The 21712-nt window shown below is 39.3% G+C and overlaps 1 long non-coding RNA gene across 5 annotated transcripts in view; it reads right to left on the bottom strand.

The window, feature by feature from the left end:
• The window catches only part of LOC122700630, a 526773-nt gene that overhangs the window by 303186 nt on the left and 201875 nt on the right, over nt 1-21712 (bottom strand). The window lies entirely within an intron of this gene.

Below are 21712 nucleotides of genomic sequence, written 5' to 3'. Positions count from 1 at the left end.
CAAAGCACACCCATCCTCTCCTGTCACTGGGGGCTCCTTGCCTAGAAGGAAGCTCCTGAGAAAGTCTGCCTGGAAGGCAATGCAAGCCTGGCTACCTTCACCTGGTTCACAGGAAATGTGTGTATCCTTGGTCTTCCGAATTATCAGCTCCTCCCACTTACTGACCTCTCTCCTCACTAATGCCTTCTGAGTGCCTCCAGCCCAGCTCTCCCAGGCAAGAAAAAGATGGCAAACACACATCAGGTGCTTCCAAATACTCTTTCACTCTCTATAAACTTAAGAACAAATTTATCTCTTAATAAAATGCTTGTGTTCAGGCATTATTCTTTAGCTTCAAGCTTTGGAAGATGAGGGTGCCTTTCTGTTTTTACTCTCCTGACATAGTATTATTGTAATTTTGGTTTAATAAATACTCCATTAGCAAACAAGAAAAAAAATTGCAACTATGTGTTGCAACAGATGTATACTGGCCTTATTGTGGTGACCATTTAGTAATATATACAAATATAAAGTTAGCATGTTATATTTGAAACTAATAAAATGTAATGTGAATTATATCTCAATAAAAAAATTTAAGATGATACTGTCAGAAAATGTAAGTGTTTAAACATGAGAGGAGATTTATATAAATTAGAGAAAAGTTGAGTAGAATTATGATAAGAACGTAGGAAAAAATATGAATAAGACACTAATTCCAGGAAAAACATACCAAAAATATGCAGAAAAGGAAAAGTAATTCTTGCAGTACATAGTTCATTTATACACAGAGTTTACATGTTAAAATAATTTAAATCTGGAATAGAACAATAATACAATTCAATTACACTACTTTACAAGAATAGAAACAGGGAAGAACCCTCACCTTCCAAAATTAAAAAATTAATTCCCAAAATGAAAAATTAGGAATTGAAAACACAAGCATATTATTAAGAGATAAAATGGGTTTTGTTAATTTTATAAAGAGTAAAATAGTGTTTGTATCTAAGGGCAGGGAAGTGGTAAGAAGTGTAATAGCAAGGAACTTTCATTTTTTAAAAAGACTGTAGATTTCTTGAATACCTATACTTTGTACATATACAAATTTGATAGAAAATAAAAAGCAAATTCTTAAAAATCAAAGGTTTAAATATGGATTATTTTGTAGGTGGCACTGGGAAAACTGGTTTCCATAAGGAAAAGATAAAAATAAATCTCTATATTTCTCATCATCCACAAAAGTAAGTTCAAATGAATATAAGAGCTGTCTGTGAAATGCAAAGCTTTAAGTTTTTAGAAAAATATATGGGTGAATATATTTATGATATCAGTCTAGGGCAGAATTCTTGAAAGGCAGATCACTATAAAATGTAAGGGAAAATACTGATAAATCATCTTGCACATTACAATCAAAATCTTCTGTATCAAAAAAGTCACCATAAGCAAGGCTGAGGCAAGAGACATTATGGGAGAAGATATTTGCAAAGTATACAATTGCTAAAGTATCTATAATATACATGGAATTTCTATAAACAATAAGAAAAATGCAAAAAAGTTTAATAGAAAAAACAAATCAAGCAAACAATATAATCAGTTAATTTGTGGAAGAAGATATCTCAATGATCAATAAATACCAGAAAAGATAAGCAAACTTACCAGGATTAAACTAAAACAAGGAGAAATCATTACATACCAGTGGTATAGGATATGGAGAAGAACAATACAAAAGTTGATAATACCAATAGTTGGAAAGTTTGTGGAAAAAGAGAATTTATGTATTGCTTATGAAAGAAAAAATTGGTACAATTAACTTGGAGAAAAATTATGATAATACCTAGAAAAGCTGAAAATGTACACAAGACATTAATTAAACATCTAGGTATAACCTTCAGACCTAGAGAAATTACCATACTTGTGGCCAAGGAGAACTATACAAAGATGTTTTTTCTTGCATTGTTTGAAACAGGGAAAAATGGACAATAATCTAAATGTCCATAAATAAGAACTAGATGAAATAGACAGTGGCTTATTCATAGAATGGAATACTATATGCAACTGCTGAAAAGAATGAATTGGAGGTACATGGGAAAATTTCAGAAACGTTACCAAAGAGACAGGACCAATGTGAAACTGGAAATGGTACATATAATTCTACATATGTGAAATTTAAAAAAACAACAATTCTATTTATGTTCATAGACATAGATATATAGAGTAATACCCTCAAAATATTTATGGGAATACTTCCCAACCAGGAGCAACAGGCAAGTTTGACCTTAGAGTACAACATGAAGCAGGGAAAAAGCTAACAGTTTTGCCAAGAGAATGCACTGGTCATAGCAAACAACCTCTTCAAACAACACAAAAGATGATTCTACACATGGACATAGCCAGATGGTCAATACCAAAATCAGACTGATTGCACTATTTGCAGCCAAGGATGGAGAAGCTCAATACAGTCAGCAAAAACAAGACTGGGATCTGACAGTGGCTCAGATCATGAGCTTCTTATTGCAAAACTCAGACTCAAATTGAAGAAAGTAGGGAAAACCACTAGACCATTCAGGTATGACCTAAATCAAATCCCTTATGATTATATAGTGGAAATAACAAAGGGATTCAAGGGATCAGCTGTGATAGACAGAGAGCCTGAAGAACTAGGGATGGAGGTTTGTAATACTGCACAGGAGGCAGTGATCAAAACCATGCCCAAGAAAAAGAAATGCAAAAAGCAAAAATGGTTGTTTGAGGAGGAATAAGAAACAGCTGAGAAAAGGAGAGAAGCTAAAGGCAATGGAGAAAAAGAAAGATAGAGTGATCTGAATGCAGAGTTCCAAAGAATAGCAAGGAGAGATAAGAAAGCCTTCTTCAGTGATCAATGCAAAGAAATACAGGAAAACAATAGAATGGGAAAGACTAGAGATCTCTTCAAGAAAATTAGAAATACCAAGGGAACATTCCATGCAAAGATGGGCACAATAAAGGACAGAAACAGCAACAACCTAACAGAAGCAGAAGAGGTTAAGAGGTGGTAAGAATACACTGAAGAAGTATACAAAAAAGGTCTTAAAGACCAAGATAACCAGAAAGGCATGGTCATTCATCTAGAGCCAGACATCCTGAGTCTGAAGTCAAGTGGGCTTTAGAAGGCATTACTACAAACAAAACCAGTGGAGGTGATGGAATTCCAGCTGAGCTATTTTAAATCCTAAGAAATGATGCTGTGAAAGTGCTGCACTCAATATGCCAGAAAATTTGGAAAACTGAGCAGTTGCCAAAGGACTGGAAAAGGTCAGTTTTCATTCCAAACCCAAAGGAAGGCAATGACAAAGGATGTTCAAAATACCACACAATTGCACTCATCTCATATATAAGCAAGGTAGTGTGCAAAATCCTTCAAGCTAAGCATCAATAGTACATGAATGGAGAACTTCCAAATGTACAAGCTTGATTTAGAAAAGGCACAGGAACCAGAGATCAAACTGCCAACACATGCTGCATCATAGAAAAAGCAAAGGAATTTCAGAAAAACATCTACTTCTGCTTCATTGACTGTGCTGAAACCTTTGACTGTGTGGATCACAACAAGCTGTGGAAAATTCTTCAAGACATGGGAATACTAGACCACCTGACCTGCCTCCTGAGAAACCTGTATTCAGGACAAGAAGCAACAATTAGAACTAGACATGGAACAACAAACTGGTACAAAATTAAGAAAGGAGTACATCAAGGCTGTATACTGTCACCCTGCTGTTTTAACTTGCATGCAGAATACATCATGAAAAATGCTAAGTTGGATGAATCACAAGCTGGAATTAAGACTGCTGGGAGAAATATCAATATCTTCAGATATGCAGGGAATTTCAGAAAAGCATCTAAAGACACCATCGTTATGACAGAAAGTAAAGAGGAACTAAAAAGCCTCTTGATGAAGGTGAAAGAGGACAGTGAAAATGCTGGCTTAAGACCCAACATTCAAAACACTAAGATCATGGCATCTAATCCCATCACTTTGTGGCAAATAGATGGGGAAAAGAAGGAAACAGAGATGGACTTTATTTTCTTAGGCCCCAAATACTGCAGATGGTGACTGCAGCTATGAAATTAAAAGATGTTTTCTCCATGGAAGAAAAGCTATGACAAACTTAGACAGTGAATGAAAAAGCAGAGACATCACTTTGCCAACAAAGGTCTGTAGAGTCAAAGCTATGGTTTTTCCAGTAGTCATGTACACATGTGAGAGTTGGACCATAAAGAAGACTGAGTGCCGAAGAACTGATGCTTTCAAACTGTGGTGCTGGAGAAGACTCTTGAGAGTCCCTTGGACATCAATGAGATCAAACCAGTCAATCCTAAAGGAAATATCAGCCCTTCTTATTCATTGGAAGGACTGGTGCTGAAGCTGAAGCTCCAATACTTTGGCCACTGATGCAAAGAGCCTACTCCTTGGAAAAGACTGAAGGAAGGAGAAGAAGGAGATGACAGAGGATGAGATGGTTGGATGGCATCATTGATTCAATGAACGTGAGTTTGAGCAAATTCCAAGAGATACTGAAGGACAGGGAAGCTTGGCATGCTGCAGTCCATGCGGTCACAAAGAGTTGAACATGGCTGAGCAACTGAACAACAACAAAAAGGGAGGGTAAGAGGGATAGAAAAAAGATGGAGAAAGGATATCAGGTGCATTGGCAATGCTTGGTTCAGTTCAGTGCAGTTCAGTCACTCAGTCGTGTCCTACTCTTTGCGACCCCATGAACTGCATCACGCCAGGCCTCCCTGTCCATCACCAACTCCCAGAGTCCACCCAAACCCATGTCCATCGAGTCAGTGATGCCATCCAACCATCTCATCCTCTGTCATCCCCTCCTCCTCCTGCCCTCAATCTTTCCCAGCATCAGGGTCTTTTCCAGTGAGTCAGCTCTTCACATCAGGTGGCCAAAGTATTGGAGTTTCAGCTTCAGCATCAGTCTTTCCAGTGAACACCCAGGACTGATCTCCTTTAGGATGGACTGGTTGGATCTCCTTGCAGTCCCAGGGACTCTCCAGTGTCTTCTCCAACACGACAGTTCAAAAGCATCAATTATTCAGCGCTCAGCTTTCTTTATAGTCCAACTCTCACATCCATACATGACTACTGGAAAAACCTTAGCCTTGACTAGATGGTCCTTTTTTGACAAAGTAATGTCTCTGCTTTTTAATATGCTGTCTCGGTTACAAACCCCCAAACAAAAATGACCTGAAGCAAACAAACAGAAGGCTAACATTTGTTGAACCTATGGAAGTAGAAACATGGGTATCTGAAACAATAGTTTTCTGTATGTTTAAAAATCTTGGCAGTTGAGTAGAAGAGTATGCACCATCTAACCATCAGCTATCCAGTCCTGTTTCTGGTTTCCTCTGAAGGCAGTTTTATGCTTTTAGCCAAATCCCTTGGCATCTTTTCATCTCAGTTCCTTTATTTGTAAATGGAAGGAAATAGCATTTTGCCTAGTCTGTTTCAGTGTTTGAGAGATGACTAAATGAAAAAAAAAAAAATAGCCCCTTTGAAAACTATTAAGAGCTAAATAATTAAATAATTGTTACTGTTTGTGTGTTGACATGTAAAAAAACCAGATATCCATAAAAAATACTAACACTAGATTGGGAAACTAATATCAACATACTGTGTATATTTTTTTTTCATACTGTGTATATTTTAACTATGGATTTTGTACTGCTATTTTGACTGCAAAATTATACTAGTCATCTCATCCTACTCTGGAGGCTTGACAAGGGGGGTGGGGAGAAAATTGAGTCCCATCCTTCTTCCATCTCTGTCCCCTAAACACTCTAAGGATTTGAAAGATTTTAAAGCACAAAAGTCAGCCAGGAACCACTGGGAGAAAAAAAAACAAACATGTAAAGATAGTGATTTAGGATATGTCAGTTTAGTCAAAAAGGCTACTGGCAAAGGAACACAATGCTTGTTTATATTTGGAACTTTAAAAAATATTTTTTAAAATAATCAGTTCAGTTCAGTCATTCAGTCATGTCTGACTCTTTGCAACCCCATGGACTAGAGCACGCCAGGCCTCCTTCTCCATCACCAACTCCTGGAGTTTACTCAAACTCATGTCCATTGAGTCAGTGATGCCATCCAACCATCTCATCCTCTGTCATCCCCTTCTTCTCCTGCCTCAATCTTGCCAGCATCAGGGTCTTTTCAAATGAGTCAGTTCTTTGCATCATGTAACCAAAGTATTGGAGCTTCAGCTTCAGAATCAGTCCTTCCAATGACTATTCAGAACTGATTTCTTTTAGGATTGATCTCTTTGCAGTCCAAGGGACTCTCAAGAGTCTTCTCCAACACCACAGTTAAAAAGCACCAATTCTTTTCTCCACACCCTCTCCAGCATTTATTGCTTGTAGACTTTTGGATAGCAGCCATCCTGACTGGCGTGTAATGGTACCTCATTGTGGTTTTGATTTGCATTTCTCTAATAATGAGTGATGTTGAGCATCTTTTCATGTGTTTGTTAGCCATCTGTATGTCTTCTTTGGAGAAATGTCTGTTTAGTTCTTTGGCCCATTTTTTGATTGGGTCATTTATTTTTCTGGAATTGAGCTGCAGGAGTTGCTTGTATATTTTTGAGATTAATCCTTTGTCTGTTTCTTCATTTGCTATTATTTTCTCCCAATCTGACGGCTGTCTTTTCACCTTGCTTATAGTTTCCTTTGTAGTGCAAAAGCTTTTAAGTTTCATTAGGTCCCATTTGTTTAGTTTTGCTTTTATTTCCAATATTCTGGGAGGTGGGTCATAGAGGATCTTGCTGTGATTTATGTCGGAGAGTGTTTTGCCTATGTTCTCCTCTAGGAGTTTTATAGTTTCTGGTCTTACATTTAGATCTTTGATCCATTTTGAGTTTATTTTTGTGTATGGTGTTAGAAAGTGTTCTAGTTTCATTCTTTTACAACTGGTTGACCAGTTTTCCCAGCACCACTTGTTAAAGAGGTTGTCTTTTTTCCATTGTATATCCTTGCCTCCTTTGTCAAAGATAAGGTGTCCATAGGTTCGTGGATTTATCTCTGGGCTTTCTATTCTGTTCCATTGATCTATATTTCTGTCTTTGTGCCAGTGCCATACTGTCTTGATGACTGTGGCTTTGTAGTAGAGTCTGAAGTCAGGCAGGTTGATTCCTCCAGTTCCATTCTTCTTTCTCAAGATTATTTTGGCTATTCGAGGTTTTTTGTATTTCCATACAAATTGTGAAATTCTTTGGTCTAGTTCTGTGAAAAATACCGTTGGTAGCTTGATAGGGATTGCATTGAATCTATAGACTGCTTTGGGTAGAATAGCCATTTTGACAATATTGATTCTTCCAATCCATGAACACGGTATGTTTCTCCATCTGTTTGTGTCCTCTTTGATTTCTTTCATCAGTGTTTTATAGTTTTCTATGTATAGGTCCTTTGTTTCTTTAGGTAGATATACTCCTAAGTATTTTATTCTTTTTGTTGCAATGGTGAATGGTATTGTTTCCTTAATTTCTCTTTCTGTTTTTTCTTGGTGGGAATGCAAACTAGTATAGCCGCTATGGAAAACAGTGTGGAGATTCCTTAAAAAACTGGAAATAGAACTGCCATATGACCCAGCAATACCACTTCTGGGCATACACACTGAGGAAACCAGATCTGAAAGAGACACGTGCACCCCAATGTTCATCGCAGCACTGTTTATAATAGCCAGGACATGGAAGCAACCTAGATGCCCATCAGCAGATGAATGGATAAGGAAGCTGTGGTACATATACACCATGGAATATTACTCAGCCATTAAAAAGAATTCATTTGAACCAGTCCTAATGAGATGGATGAAGCTGGAGCCCATTATACAGAGTGAAGTAAGCCAGAAAGATAAAGAACATTACAGCATACTAACACATATATATGGAATTTAGAAAGGTGATAACGATAACCCTATATGCGAAACAGAAAAAGAGACACAGAAATACAGAACAGACTTTTGAACTTTGTGGGAGAATGTGAGGGTGGGATATTTCAAAAGAACAGCATGTATACTATCTATGGTGAAACAGATCACCAACCCAGGTGGGATGCATGAGACAAGTGCTCCGGCCTGGTGCACTGGGAAGACCCAGAGGAATCGGGTGGAGAGGGAGGTGGGAGGGGGGATCGGGATTGGGAATACATGTAAATCCATGGCTGATTCATATCAATGTATGACAAAACCCACTGGAAAAAAAAAATAATAATAAAAAAAATAAATTAAAAAAAAAAAAAGCACCAATTCTTCTGCACTCAGCTTTCTTTATACTCCAACTCTCACATCCATACATGACAACTAGAAAAACCATAGCTTTGACTAGATGGATATTTGTCAGCAAAGTAATGTCTCTGCTTTTTAATACGCTGTCTAGGTTAGTCATAGCTTTTCTTCCAAGGAGCAAGCATCTTTTAATTTCATGGCTGCTGTCACTATCTGCAGTGATTTTGGAGCCCAAAAAAATAAAGACTCTCACTGTTTCTATTATTTCCGTATCTATTTGCCATGAAGTGATGGGACCAGATGCTATGATCTTAGTTTCCTGAATGTTGACTTTTAGGCCAACTGCTTCACTCTCCTGTTTCACTTTCATCAAGAGGCTCTTCAGTTCCTCTTCACTTTATGCTGTAAAAGTGGTGTCATCTGTATATCTGAGGTTATTGATATTTCTCCTGGCAATCATGATTCCAGCTTCTGCTTCATCCAGCCTGGCATTTTGCATCATGTCCTCTGCATAGAAGTTAAATAAGCATGACAGTATACAACCTGTACATACTCCTTTCCCAATTTGGAAGCAGTCCATTGTTCCATGTCTGGCTCTAACTGTTGCTTCTTGACCTGCATACAGATTTCTCGAGAAGCAGGTCAGGTGGTCTGGTATTCAAATCTCTTGAAGAATTTTCCACAGTTTATTGTGATCCACATAGTCAAAGGCTTTGACATAGTCAATACAGCAGAAGTCGATATTTTCCTGTAACTCTCTTTCTATGATCCAGTGGGTGTTGGTAATATGATCTCTGGTTCCTATGCCTTTCCTAATCCAGCTTGACCATCTGGAAGTTCTCGAATCACTTAATGTTGAAGCCTTGCTTGAAGAATTTTGAGTGTTACTTTGCTAGTGTGTGAGATGAGTGCAATTGTGCGGTAGTTTGAACATTCTTTGGCATTGCCTTTCTTTGGGATTGAAATGAAAACCAACCTTTACCAGTCCTGTGGCCACTGCTAAGTTTTCCAAATCTGCTGGCATATTGAAGGCAGTACTTTAACAGCATCATCTTTTAAGACTTGAAATAACTCAACTGGAATTCTATCACCTCTACTAGCTTTGTTCATAATGATGCTTCCTAAGGCCCACTTGACTTCAGACTCTAGGATGTCTTCCTCTAGTTGGATGATCACACCATTGTGGTTATCTGGGTCATTAAGATCTGTTTTGTATAGTTCTTGTGTATTCTTGCCACCTCTTCTTAATATCTTCTGCTTCTGTTAGGTTGTTGCTGTTTCTGTCCTTTATTGTGCCCATCTTTGCATGAAATGTTCCCTTGGTATCTCTAGTTTTCTTGAAGAGATCTCTAGTCTTTCCCATTCTGTTGTTTTCCTCTATTTCTTTGCATTGATTACTGAGGAAGGCTTTCTATTCTCTCCTTGCTATTCTTTGGAACTCTGTATTCAGATAGCTCTATCTTTCCTTTTCTCCTTTGCCTTTAGCTTCTCTTCTTTTCCCAGCTACTTGTAAGGCCTCCTCAGACAACCATTTTGCCTTTTTTCACTTCTTTTTCTTGGGATGGTCTTGATCACTGCCTCCTATACAATATCATAAACCTCCATCCTTAGTTCTTCAGGCACTCTGTCTATCAGATCTAATTCCTTGAATCTATTTGTCACTTCCACTGTATAAATATAAGAGGCTTGATTTAGGTCATACTTGAATGGTCTAGTGGATTTCCCTACTTTCTTCAATTTAAGTCTGAATTTGGCAATAAGGAGTTCATGATCTGAGCCACAGTCAGCTCCCCAACTTGTCTTGCTGACTGTATAGAGCTTCTCCACCTTCAGCTGCGAAGAATACACTCAGTCTGATTTCGGTGTTCACCATCTGGTGATGTCCATGTGTAGAGTTGTCTCTTGTGTTGTTAGAAGAGGTGGTATGCTATGACCAGTGCATTCTCTTGGCAAAACTCTGTTAGCCTTTTCCCTGCTTCATTTTGTACTCCAAGGCCAAACTTGCCTGTTACTCCAGGTATCTCTTGATTTCCTACTTTCGTATTCCAGTCCCCTACGACAAAAAGGACACCTTTTCTTTGGCGTTAGTTCTAGATGACATTGGAAAAGAATGCAAAGTGAAGGGAGAATATAAGGAGCATCTTGCATATGTACTCTTTCCAGTTGTTCTCTTCTTAATAAATTAACTCTCTTCGAAAATATTTGTTAGATAGAAGCAATTAATGCTGAGGCTCTATCCTTGCTCCACTAATTAATTACAGCAAATGAGCCTGTAATGTGCATCATAACAACTTAATAAGCTGGCCCAAACTACTTTAGATTCTGCTATGCTAGTATTTCATCATGGCTGGGCTATTTAAAATAGTTAAGTAATATCTGAACACAAATATCTTTTGAATGAGCTGTGTCCTTCAAAAGAAACTCTGTCTTAAGCAGACGTGCTGTTTACCTGGATGGAATGACAGCAAAGAATGTGGTAGTAGAAGTGAAGACAAGGAGAGGAGGCTGAAATGGCCAACACGAGAGTTTACTCAAATTATCATCTTCAGTAATGTAACATCCCTCCCCCCGCAGCCGTCACCCTGGCCAACCAGATGCCATTCCAACAGGTCCTTCACATTTTCCATGCTTGTTGGACATGTAGAGTTGAGAATCCAACAGCTGCACTAGCCTCTCTTTTTTGACACTGGTTACATTGTCCACTCTTCCCTCAAATGTCTAAGTGAACCTGGATCAACGTGTGACTAATACAAGCTCTTCAGTGATGTCTATGCTTTTAATGAAACCTTAAAGACAATTAGTGACTCACTGAGTCAAACAGACTTTGTGCATCTAGGGATGAGTTAAAATATGGCTTACTGTCAATGAAAGAGCCAAAGGCCCTGGATTAGCTATGAATTATCTAAGACAAGATTATCTGAAATGAAAGCCCTGATTTCTTTCAAACCAAATGTCAATATATCTTCCAGGTAATAACATCTGCTATTACCCTTCAGCAAAAGTCAAGCATATCCTAGTCTTTCCCTCCTTGAAACACAAACAGTTTACCATCCATAAAGGTATAATTCAGGCATTTCCAGAAAGGAAGGAGAAAAAGGGGTGTCAGAGAGCCAATCTGAGCTCAAGGTGAGCTCTATAAGGTGGTCTTTTTGGCGGACTCTTTTTTCCTGTTTATTATTTGTATCAAATTTCTCTAGAACATATAACCAGGGACCTTCAAGACAGAATGGAAAAAGCCTTGAAACAATGCTGTCAAAATATTTTTTAAACATGAGGTGTTTAGAGGCACAGTGAATTTGCCAGTTTGACGAGCCAGAAGAAATTTTAGAAGCAAAGGCCAGTAACAAAGAGAAATAATTAATTGCCTCCCTTCCAATTTGTTGTCAAACCCATTATCTCTAGGAGGGAAATGGAAAAAAAAAAAAAATGGAGACACACACACACACACAAAAAAAAACCTATGTTTGACCTGAGGGCCAATTTAATAATGGTAGAAACTATATTTGATCACATTTCTTGATGTCCATCCCAAAATAGATTCTACCCCCAAATCTGTGATGCTTCTTGGATGAGAACTGTATGTACGTATACTTTTAGAAGTATTTTTTGGTAAATTTTGTGGACATAGTCACGACTGGACTGTAAAACTGGCTCTCTCATCCATTTACTCTCTCATACCTTCCCTCTCATCTCCTCCTTTTTCCTCTGCAGGATTTATTTTAGCAAAATCTTACTAAGATGTGAAATGAGAACTATTTCAAGAGGGTCCTCTCTCAAGTTTACATGTATTTTTAAAAGTTCTTTCCAAAACCCCAAAGCCTCTAAAACTCAAAGGAGTACAGCACTTCTAGAATGACAGGGACAAGGATGAGAGGGTCGGTGGTCGGGCCTCAGGGCCCTCTCAGGACAGCACTGATTCATTTACTGCTTATCCAGCCCTGAACACACAGGAGCAAGAACCAACATGTGAAGAGAGAGATCTGCGCTGTGTGTACTCTTCCCCAGGGAGGAGAGGTCAAAGGAATAAAAGTTAGGAGAAGGCTGTCCTTGATTTAGACATTTTCTTAAGAATGTTCCCTGTCTAGAAAAATGCCCCAACAAGCCATTTGGAAAGATTTAGGATCATTTTAAATCCCACTGATGCTTCAAATGATAAAGTGGTTCAGTCAGCAATATATGACTAACTAAGATGTTTTTCTCCCACAAGTAGAGCCAGTCCTTCCTATATTCTGTTGTCACTAACTGGCAGGCAATAAATCCGTCTGGCATTTTCTTAGAACAGAAAAATGAAGATAGGGCCAGATAATCTTGCTTGTTAGATTTCTGTGACTCTTGCTATCCTCCAGCTTTTCTATTCTCGACCGTCACACTGCCCATGTGGTCTTCAGCAAAGCCCCAAATGATTGAATCTGTTGGCTTAATGAGTTTACCCAACTCACCTAACTGTGGAAGCCTTCTCTGAAGTTCCATCACTGCACTTCACAGAATAGCTTGGCAGCCTTGATTTCCAGTAACAGAAAAGGCCTCTAAAACAATAGCTCATTTGATTTGAATCAGATTTTACCAATGGCATATCAACTATAGAACAGTAATTTCATTCAGAAAGCAAACTTCATCAGGATAAGGTCTCTCTAGCTTGTTCTTTCTCTCAGCACTAAGGCTGACCATCTTTTGAGGAAGTTATAAATGATGCAAAATATCTAAAGACATATCAATCATACATTCCAAAATAACTGCGTAATTTTCCTTCAATCTGTTCACATTTATTATATATTAAGTCATTCAATTTCAGTGAAATCCTCTTTACTTTGAGTTATTCCTTTTATGACCAGGTAACTGAACAATTTAAGAAAACGATTGTATTAGGTTAGCCTAAGAAAAAGGAATTTGATTTCTCCATGACATTAAGCAGCAAAAATGTTACGAAAACTGCTAGTGAAAAAGTAGGATACAAAATTTGTCTCTGTGTTATTAAAATAACCATAATAAAACAAGCAACAGAAATTATTTATAGATGGAAATTATAGAAATTATTTACATATTTATAAACACGTGTGCGCATGCTCAGTCACTTAGTTGTATCTGACTCTTTGTGACCACCTGGACTGTAGCCCACCAGGCTCCTCTATCCATGGAATTTTCTGGGCTAGAATATTGGAGTGAGTTGCCATTTCCTACTCCAGGAGATCTTTCCAACCCAGGGATCAAACTCATGTCTCTTGCATCTCTTGCATTGCAGATTTTTTACCACTGGGACACACGGAAAGCCCCCAATAAACATGACAGATGATCAACTTCAATAGTCACCAAGAAATTGAAAATTAAAATCACAGTGTGATCCTACACACATACCAGGCTGCCTAAAATGAAAAGACAGGAAAGGCCAAGTGGAAGTATCAGAGTTCTCATACACTGCTGGTGGACAGGAAAATTAGTACAGCCAGTTTGGAAATTTGTTTGGCAGTACCCATTTAAACTGAATATACACATTCCCTATTGCCTGACAACTCCAATTTTAGGTATACTCCCAACTGAAATTTGTATATACATTCACTGGATTACTTTTACCAGATTGTTCATAGCAGCAATTGCAATAACCTCAAATTGAAAACAATCCCAAATACACATCAGCGGTTGAGTGGATAAATATTCACAAAGTGGAAAACTCTACCACGATGATGGTAAATGATCTACAACCACACACAACAACATCACAAGCAGAGTTAAACGAGAGAAGCCAGACACAAAAGGGTACATAATGCATGATCCCATTTACATAAAATACAAAGACAGATGAAACTAACTGATGCCTTGTTTGTGTTTATGAAGGTGCAAAGAGGGAGGAAGAAAAGTGCCCAGAGGATAGGAGGACTCATCAGCTTCCAAGATCCCACCTTCTCCTGTGCAGGGCCCCCACCCCGAGCACTACACTCATGATAAAATGAAGACAGCTTTTCAAGTGAATACTGACGCTGAAGCACATGGCAAGCAGGCACAGAGCCACAGAGACACGCTTGATGTAGCCTCCAGGGCAGATGAGGACATTGTGCTGCTCGTCCAAACACAGACTCCTGAGACCAACAGGGAACTTTTTCTTTAATTCTCCAATGTACAGCCCCATCAAAGCACAGAAAATACTTTGATTTAGGCTCTGGTTAGAAGTGGAAACTTGTTAATCGTGATGTGGTAGAGGGAATGAGTTGGCAAGGGGGTGTCAAAGAAGAGGAGTGGACTTAACTAACGCATTTCCAAAAACCATTATAGGCTTTTACTTCACACACAATCCTTTTAAGAGAAGCTGCAGGTGGACAAGGCACTAAGGTTCCTTTCAGTGTGGTTAAACTGTGCACAAACAGACCACATGAAGGCTAAGAAGATATAAACAAGAGGATACTGCTGCAACTGAACACAACTACAGCAAAGAGAATCTGACACACGATGTGTCTGGGAGCTGGTTGTGTTGGGAATACATGGCAAATGTACACAAACAGAGTTAAACAAAGGTTATTCTTACTTGGTCAAAGGAGGGTTTTTTTTTGTTTTTCCCTAATTTTTCTCTTCTTTTTGTTGATTCCAGACCTGACGACCTTCTCCATGAAAGGGCCCTTCTGATCTATCTTTGTGCCCCTACAGCAGGAGCTGGTACAGAATATTCTCAACAAATGATGTCAAATGGAAGAAACGTCACTATTGATAAATCATCCTGAAGCTCTCTTTTTTATCAGGGATTCCTGCTTTCCATCCATCTAATGATTTGTGACAGATGCACCCTGAAGGACCCCTCCACATCTCTTTTCTTGTCTTCCTCACCTGCAGGGTCCTTCAGAGGCACTTTTCAACCACTTGTTTCTTACCACCTGCAACACTCACCCTTTCCACCCACAGCCTTCACCTACCAAGCGCCCTAGGTTCAAAACATTTGAGAGCAGTGCAACTCCGGGAGACACGCAGATGGCTCATAGGCAAGGACTATGCTTCCCAGCCCTGCCTTCACATCAGAGTCACTCAGGAAACTAGCAGAACATACTGATGATGGGACTCCACTCCTAGAAATTCAAACTTTGTTTGGGCAGATCCCTGGCAGCTGGACTTTTTAAAGTGCAACAGTTTTTTTCTGATGTAGCCAGGTCTTGAGAACCACAGCCTTGAGGATAAATGCATATTCCCTAGATGTGGGGAACAGCTGTGAATGAAGCAGGACACACAGGACAGTAAATAATGGACTCTGGACATCTTAAGAAACACAGAAAGGAAGTGGGAGTGAGGAGAGAACTGAGGTCCTGCCCTTGGCAGGGTTTAGGCTCCAGTGAAAAGAAGCTGGCAACTCCCAGATCCACTTCTACTCAGTCCTAAGCAGCCGCCAACCAGTCAGCCTCTGACAGTTCTATTTGGAGCACTAAAGCCCGATTTTAATCTGATGGAGAAAGGGAAGAGTAGGGACGGAGTATGTGATTCTGCGTATGACAAATCGAGGAGGCCGTGCTGAGGAGAACTTCCAGCGGCACAGTGCCTTTGGCCCCTTCTCTTCCTGGCATTGCCCGGCTCCAACACCACCCTCCTGTCCACTGCTCGTGTTGTGTCTGTGTGGCTGTTGTGTCTGTGTGTCTGTGTCCATGGCACACACTCCCTTCTCACTCTCTCTGGACAATTCCTTTTATCACACAGTGACAACTGAAGGGAGTGTTTTGATGGTGGCCATTACTGCTTTAATTTTAAACTTAGATTCTATAATAACTCTTCACAGGGAAGACCCCCTCCCCAAGTAAACTTCAAGCACAGGCTTTAGAACCAAAGAGACCAAAGTTTGAATGCTGATTTGATCATTTATCAGTCTTACAACATGAACCATTGCTTCCCTGAGCTGCAGTTATTTTCAGTCTATGAGATGGAGACAATACCTACCTTGCAAGGTTTCCTGAGGATTAAAGAAGATCATAAAAAAAAAAAAAAAAACATTGCTGACAATGGGAAGGTGCATAGTAAGCAAGAGTTTTCTCGCTGTCTAGAGAAGATATCTCTCTCAGACTTTCACTGTCCAGTATGGTTGCCACTAGCCACCTGTAGCTATTTAAATTTTAAATGAAATTAATTAAAAGCATTTAAAATTAGAAGTTCAATTCCTAGTTTCTCTAGTCACATTTCAAGTGCTCTATAGCCACACACAGTTAATGATGTACACACACATACATACACATACACATCCATATTTTACTGGATAGCACAGATTACAGATCATCTCTGTCACCACAGAAAGTTCTAGTGGACAGCACAATTATACCATCAGGCCTGCCTAACTGCAACTACAGTGAAGGCAGGGACCATCCATGGAACCCACTGGCCAGCAGTGAGGTTCATAGCTAAATCCTTCTGTCAGAATATTCTATTCATTGTGTGTTATGAAAGTTGCTCAGTTGTGTCTGACTCTTTGCAACCCCATGGGTTATATAGTCCATGGAATTCTCCAGGCCAGAATACTGGAGTGGGTAGCCTTTCCCTTCTCCAGGGGATCTTCCCAACCCAGGGATTGAACTGGGGTCTCCTGCATTGCAGGCAGATTCTTTACCAACTGAGCTTAGAGGGAAGCTATTCCATTCATAGCATAGCTGATACAGAGGCTAGATTGGTAGTTACCAGAGGTGGAATGGTGGGGAGTGGGAGAAATGGGTGAACTGTTTTTGGTTTGTTTTTTTTCAATTTAAATAAATTGAATAAAAATTAATTAATTAAACTAAAAGTATCAGCATGCTAAAAAAAATTAAGTAAAAAAGAAGATGCTGAGGAACCTGAAAAGAAGTATGCCTTACTCAGCAATTTTGCCAAGGCTGGGCAGGTTATCTTAGTGTTCAACTCTGGGTAAGCAAATAAATCCATCCAAGGTTGTCAAGCAGAGGGTATATTTACCATGAATTTTACTTATTTTTCACACACAGCTTCTAGACACTGCCTTGGTCAATTTTGAATTCATTTCCCTAGCAACCTGGGCTAAATTAAGCAATATGACAGAGCCATGAGGCAGGGAGCCTTTCAAGAACATCTTAACCCATTATCTCAGACTTTAAATTTGCCTTTTATCTTAGTTGCTATGCCAACAATTGTCTGCATCCCCAAGTCACTAGTTCTGGTCATGACTTGTTTAAACAAAAACACAAGAATGTGATGGGTCACAGGGTGTGGTTGTACAGGCTGTGCACTGCACAACTCCATGGGGTACCATTTACAAAGTCATCATAAATTTGTATACTTATTCCAACAGTTTCAGAAAACAGCAAAGTGCCTTAAATAAGGAGTAGCTTTTTCTGTCTTCTTAAAGGTACTGTATATGTTAGCTGCAAGGGTGACTACATGGGCCACTCTATAGCTAGTGGCCAGAAACAAATAACTCAGAATCCTTAATTTAGGGATAATTCAGCATTAGGGCCCAAGAATGTTCTGGATATCTACAGCAATTCTTTGTTTCAATAGCTGCCAGAGAAATTCTGCCTCATGACTTACTAAACTGGACCAGCCTTGACCTCAGATCTAGAGGCTTTCACTGGTTCTGACCAGGTTTCAAGACTAACACAGTGTTTCACAAATCTGGTTCTACAATTCCTTGAGGAGTTTTAAAGAATCCTTTAGATAAAGAAAGTAGATTGGTAGTTTCCAGTGGCAGATGGTGAGGAGTGGGCAAAAAGGATAAGGTGGTCAAAAGATACAAACTTCCAGTTGTAAAATAAATAAATCATGAAGGTGTAATGCACAGCATGGTGACTATAGTTTATAATGCCATATTGTATATTTAAAAGCTGCTAAAGGTAAATCCTGGGCTTCCCAGGTAGCTCAGCTGGTAAAGAATCCACCTACAATGCAGGAGACCTCAGTTCCATTTCTGGGTCGGCATTTCCCCTGGAGGAGGGCATGGCAACCCACTCCAGTATTCTGGCCTGGGGAATCCCATGGACAGAGGGGCCTGGCGGACTACAGCCCATGGGGTCGCAAAGAGCTGGACGCGACTGAGCGAGTAAGGACAGCACAGCGTCACAGAGTAAATCTTAAAAGATCTCACCACACACACAAAATGTGTAACTACGCGTGATGACAGATGTTAACTAGACTCATTGTGGTGAACACTTCACAATGTATATAAATATCAGATCATTATGTCATTCATCTGAAACCACCATAACGTTATATATTATGTATGCCTCAATTTAAAGAATTCTGATTCTGAACCACATCTTGGACCAATAAATTAAAATCACTCTGGATAGGGCCTGGAGACCAGTATTTTATAACAGTATCTAGAGTCCAGCATGGTGGATAACTGCTCCTCCAGCAGATAGAAAGAATGGGACAGACAGATGGATAGAAGAGGAACCTGATGCCCCAAGTCTGGGGAAAAATTGTCAAAATGGAAGCAAACTTTTAAAATGTGTTGCATGGGCCTTTTAATCACTAGACCCAAAGGTAAACAAAAATGTTAAGCAACATGATCTGGTATTCACGAGAGCAGAGTGGGTCTTCATCATTTGTTTTTAAAGTTTAGAATTATACTAAAAATATAAACACGTAACATCAAACTTTATCAATAAAATTGTTCTGGAGTGCTCAAATTGAGCTTTAAAGTGTTAAAAGAAGCAAGGAAGGAAGGAAATGACTGAAAAGGGAAGGGGGAAGTCGGACCCATTTAATAATAGAAATAAGCCTTCAGCTAAGCCCAGAAGGTAACATGGCATTTCACAGTTTGAGGGCAGGAAGAAGGGGCTCACGGTGATGAAAGATAAGTGGCATAACCACAAGGGAAGCCGACACTATCTTCCCAAATTGTGGCTTGTTTATTGAGAAGACCTTGTGATTTCCTGCTAAATAATCCAAGTGTGGCCTAGTCCATCTCGTTTCAGATGAGATGGCTTAGTCATTTTACCCATTTCAAGAGTTTTCTGTGAGTCATGGGTTATACTCATTTCACACTCAGGTCTAAGATAGCCAGGCCCCCTTGAAACCTCTCTGGAATTAAGTCTGCCCAGCTAATCCTTTCTGCACTATCTCAGAGATGAGTCAGTGCTTTGCTGTCTTCCTCTGCCACCCGGAGTTAGTAAAAAATATTCAAAATTCCCAGAAAAGCAGAAGTATTCTAATTGGTTCTTAGAAAAACAGTCAATTTCATAAATGTATGCTATATTTTCAAGTGCATGATCAGAGCCTAAAAATATGCATTCACTTTGAATTCCTCTACCGGAGATACATGTGTAAAAAAATTTAGGGAAAGAACATAATTTCCCTCATCCCCATTTCTTCTTATCCAAATCCTTTACTGCTTTCAAAAGCCAGTTTACTTCTCATATCTTCCATTAACTGTTCCCAACCCCAAAATAGCCTCTTCCTGCTCAGGATTTATATTGATTAACTGATCCTTCATTTGGTTTTATCCATATACTGTATTCCTACACCTCTCCATAGTCATTTAGCTTATCATATGGGAGTACCTTTTCCACCTGTTATATTTTTCAAATACGTCCATGTGTATAGCAGAAAAATATATATTTTGCAGCATTCACTGAAGGTTAGATGCAGTCTCTATGCTGTTTGTTGTTTTTATTAATAGTCGCTGAGTTGTGCTCAACTCTTTGTGACTCCATGGACTGTAGCCTGTAGTCAGGCTCCTCTGTCTATGGGATATTCCAGGCAAGAATGCTGGAGTGGTTTGCCATTTCCTTTACCAGGGTATCTTCCCGACCCAGAAATTGAACTTGCATTGGCAGTGGGTTCCTTACCACTGAGCTACCAGGGAAGCCTGTGAGATAGTCTAAATTCATGAATCGATTTTATCCCATATCTAAATATGTCATTGTTCCCTCTCTCAAAAGGGAGACACAATAATATGTCAGGACATAAGATAAGGAGCCCTGGTTTTCTTACAACTATTGGACCCAAGCAGCATGAATGCCTGAATTCCTTTAGTATGCCAGGTACCAGAAACATAAGCGGGGTGAAGGGCCTCCAATGTGTCCCTAGTTGAGACATGTGTCTTGAAAGAAGATTTTTAATGAATAGGGAGGTATATTGGTAACTAGATGATGACATACCATTGGTTGTAAACCACATCCTGTTAAAAACTATTAAAATACAAAAAAAAAAGTGGTTTTAATATCAATGATATATGGTAAATAAATATGAACTTTTAAATGAAGCAACATGTAATAAAAGTTAGAAAGCACCTTCAGTAAATATTATCACAAATCAGAGAAAAATCTATGTTAAAGAAAGATGTATCATAGACTTGCTCCTGAAACAATGAGCACCGGACAAGACCATCAGCCATGCTGGAGGCTGGTGACAGCCTACAATATACCAAGTATGCACTTATGTTCCCAGAAGGTGAATGCGTCCAAAAGGAACAAGAGCTATGGTGTCCCGTTGCTTCAAGAGTGCACAGAAGTCGCAAAAGGTAGTTCTGAAAGAACATAAGAACATGAATTCCATGTTTATACAAAAGGAGGTTGCTGTTTTGTCACTTGGAGTCCTTAAGCAGCATCAGGTCAGCTCAGTTCAGTCGTTCAGTTGTGTCTGACTCTTTGCAACCCCAGGAACCACAGCACGCCAGGCCTCCCTGTCCGTCACCAACTCCTGGAGTCCACACAAACTCATGTCCATTGAGTCAATGATGCCATCCAACCATCTCATCCTCTGTCGTCCCCTTCTCCTCCCACCTTCAATCTTTCCCAGCATCAGGGTCTTTTCAAATGAGTCAACTCTTCCCATCAGGTGGCCAAAGTATTGAAGTTTCAGCTTCAACATCATTGGTGTTCCTTCCAGTGAATACCCAGGATTGATCCCGTTTAGGATGGACTGGTTGGATCTCTGTACAGTCCAAGGGACTCTCAAGAGTCTTCTCCAACACCACAGTTCAAAAGCATCAATTCTTTGGCACTCAGCTTTCTTTATAGTCCAACTCTCACATCTATACATGACCACTGGAAAAACCATAGACTTGAATAGATGGACCTTTGTTGGCAAAGTAATGTCTCTGTTTTTTAATATGCTGTCTAGGTTGGTCATAACTTTCCTTCTAAGGAGTAAGCGTCATTTAATTTCATGACTGCAATCACCATCTGCAATGATTTTGGAGCCCCCCAAAAATAAAGTCAGCCACTTTTTTTCACTGTTTCCCCTTCTATTTGCCATGAAGTGATGGGACTGGATGCCATGATCTTAGTTTTCTGAATGTTGAGCTTTAAACCAACTTTTTCATTCTCCTCTTTCCCTTTCATCAAGAGGCTCTTTAGTTCTTCTTCACTTTCTGCCATAAGGGTGGTGTCATCTGCATATCTGAGGTTATTGATATTGATAATTCTTCTGGCAATCTTGATTCCAGCTTGTGCTTCTTCCTGCCCAGTGTTTCTCATGATGTACTCTGCATATAAGTTAAATAAGCAGGGTGACAATATACAGCCTTGACGTACTCCTTTTCCTATTTGGAACCAGTCTGTT

The sequence above is a fragment of the Cervus elaphus genome, chromosome 9 (genome assembly GCF_910594005.1).
Source record: "Cervus elaphus chromosome 9, mCerEla1.1, whole genome shotgun sequence".
Taxonomy (NCBI): domain Eukaryota; kingdom Metazoa; phylum Chordata; class Mammalia; order Artiodactyla; family Cervidae; genus Cervus; species Cervus elaphus.
This window is presented reverse-complemented; position numbering and strand designations above follow the sequence as displayed.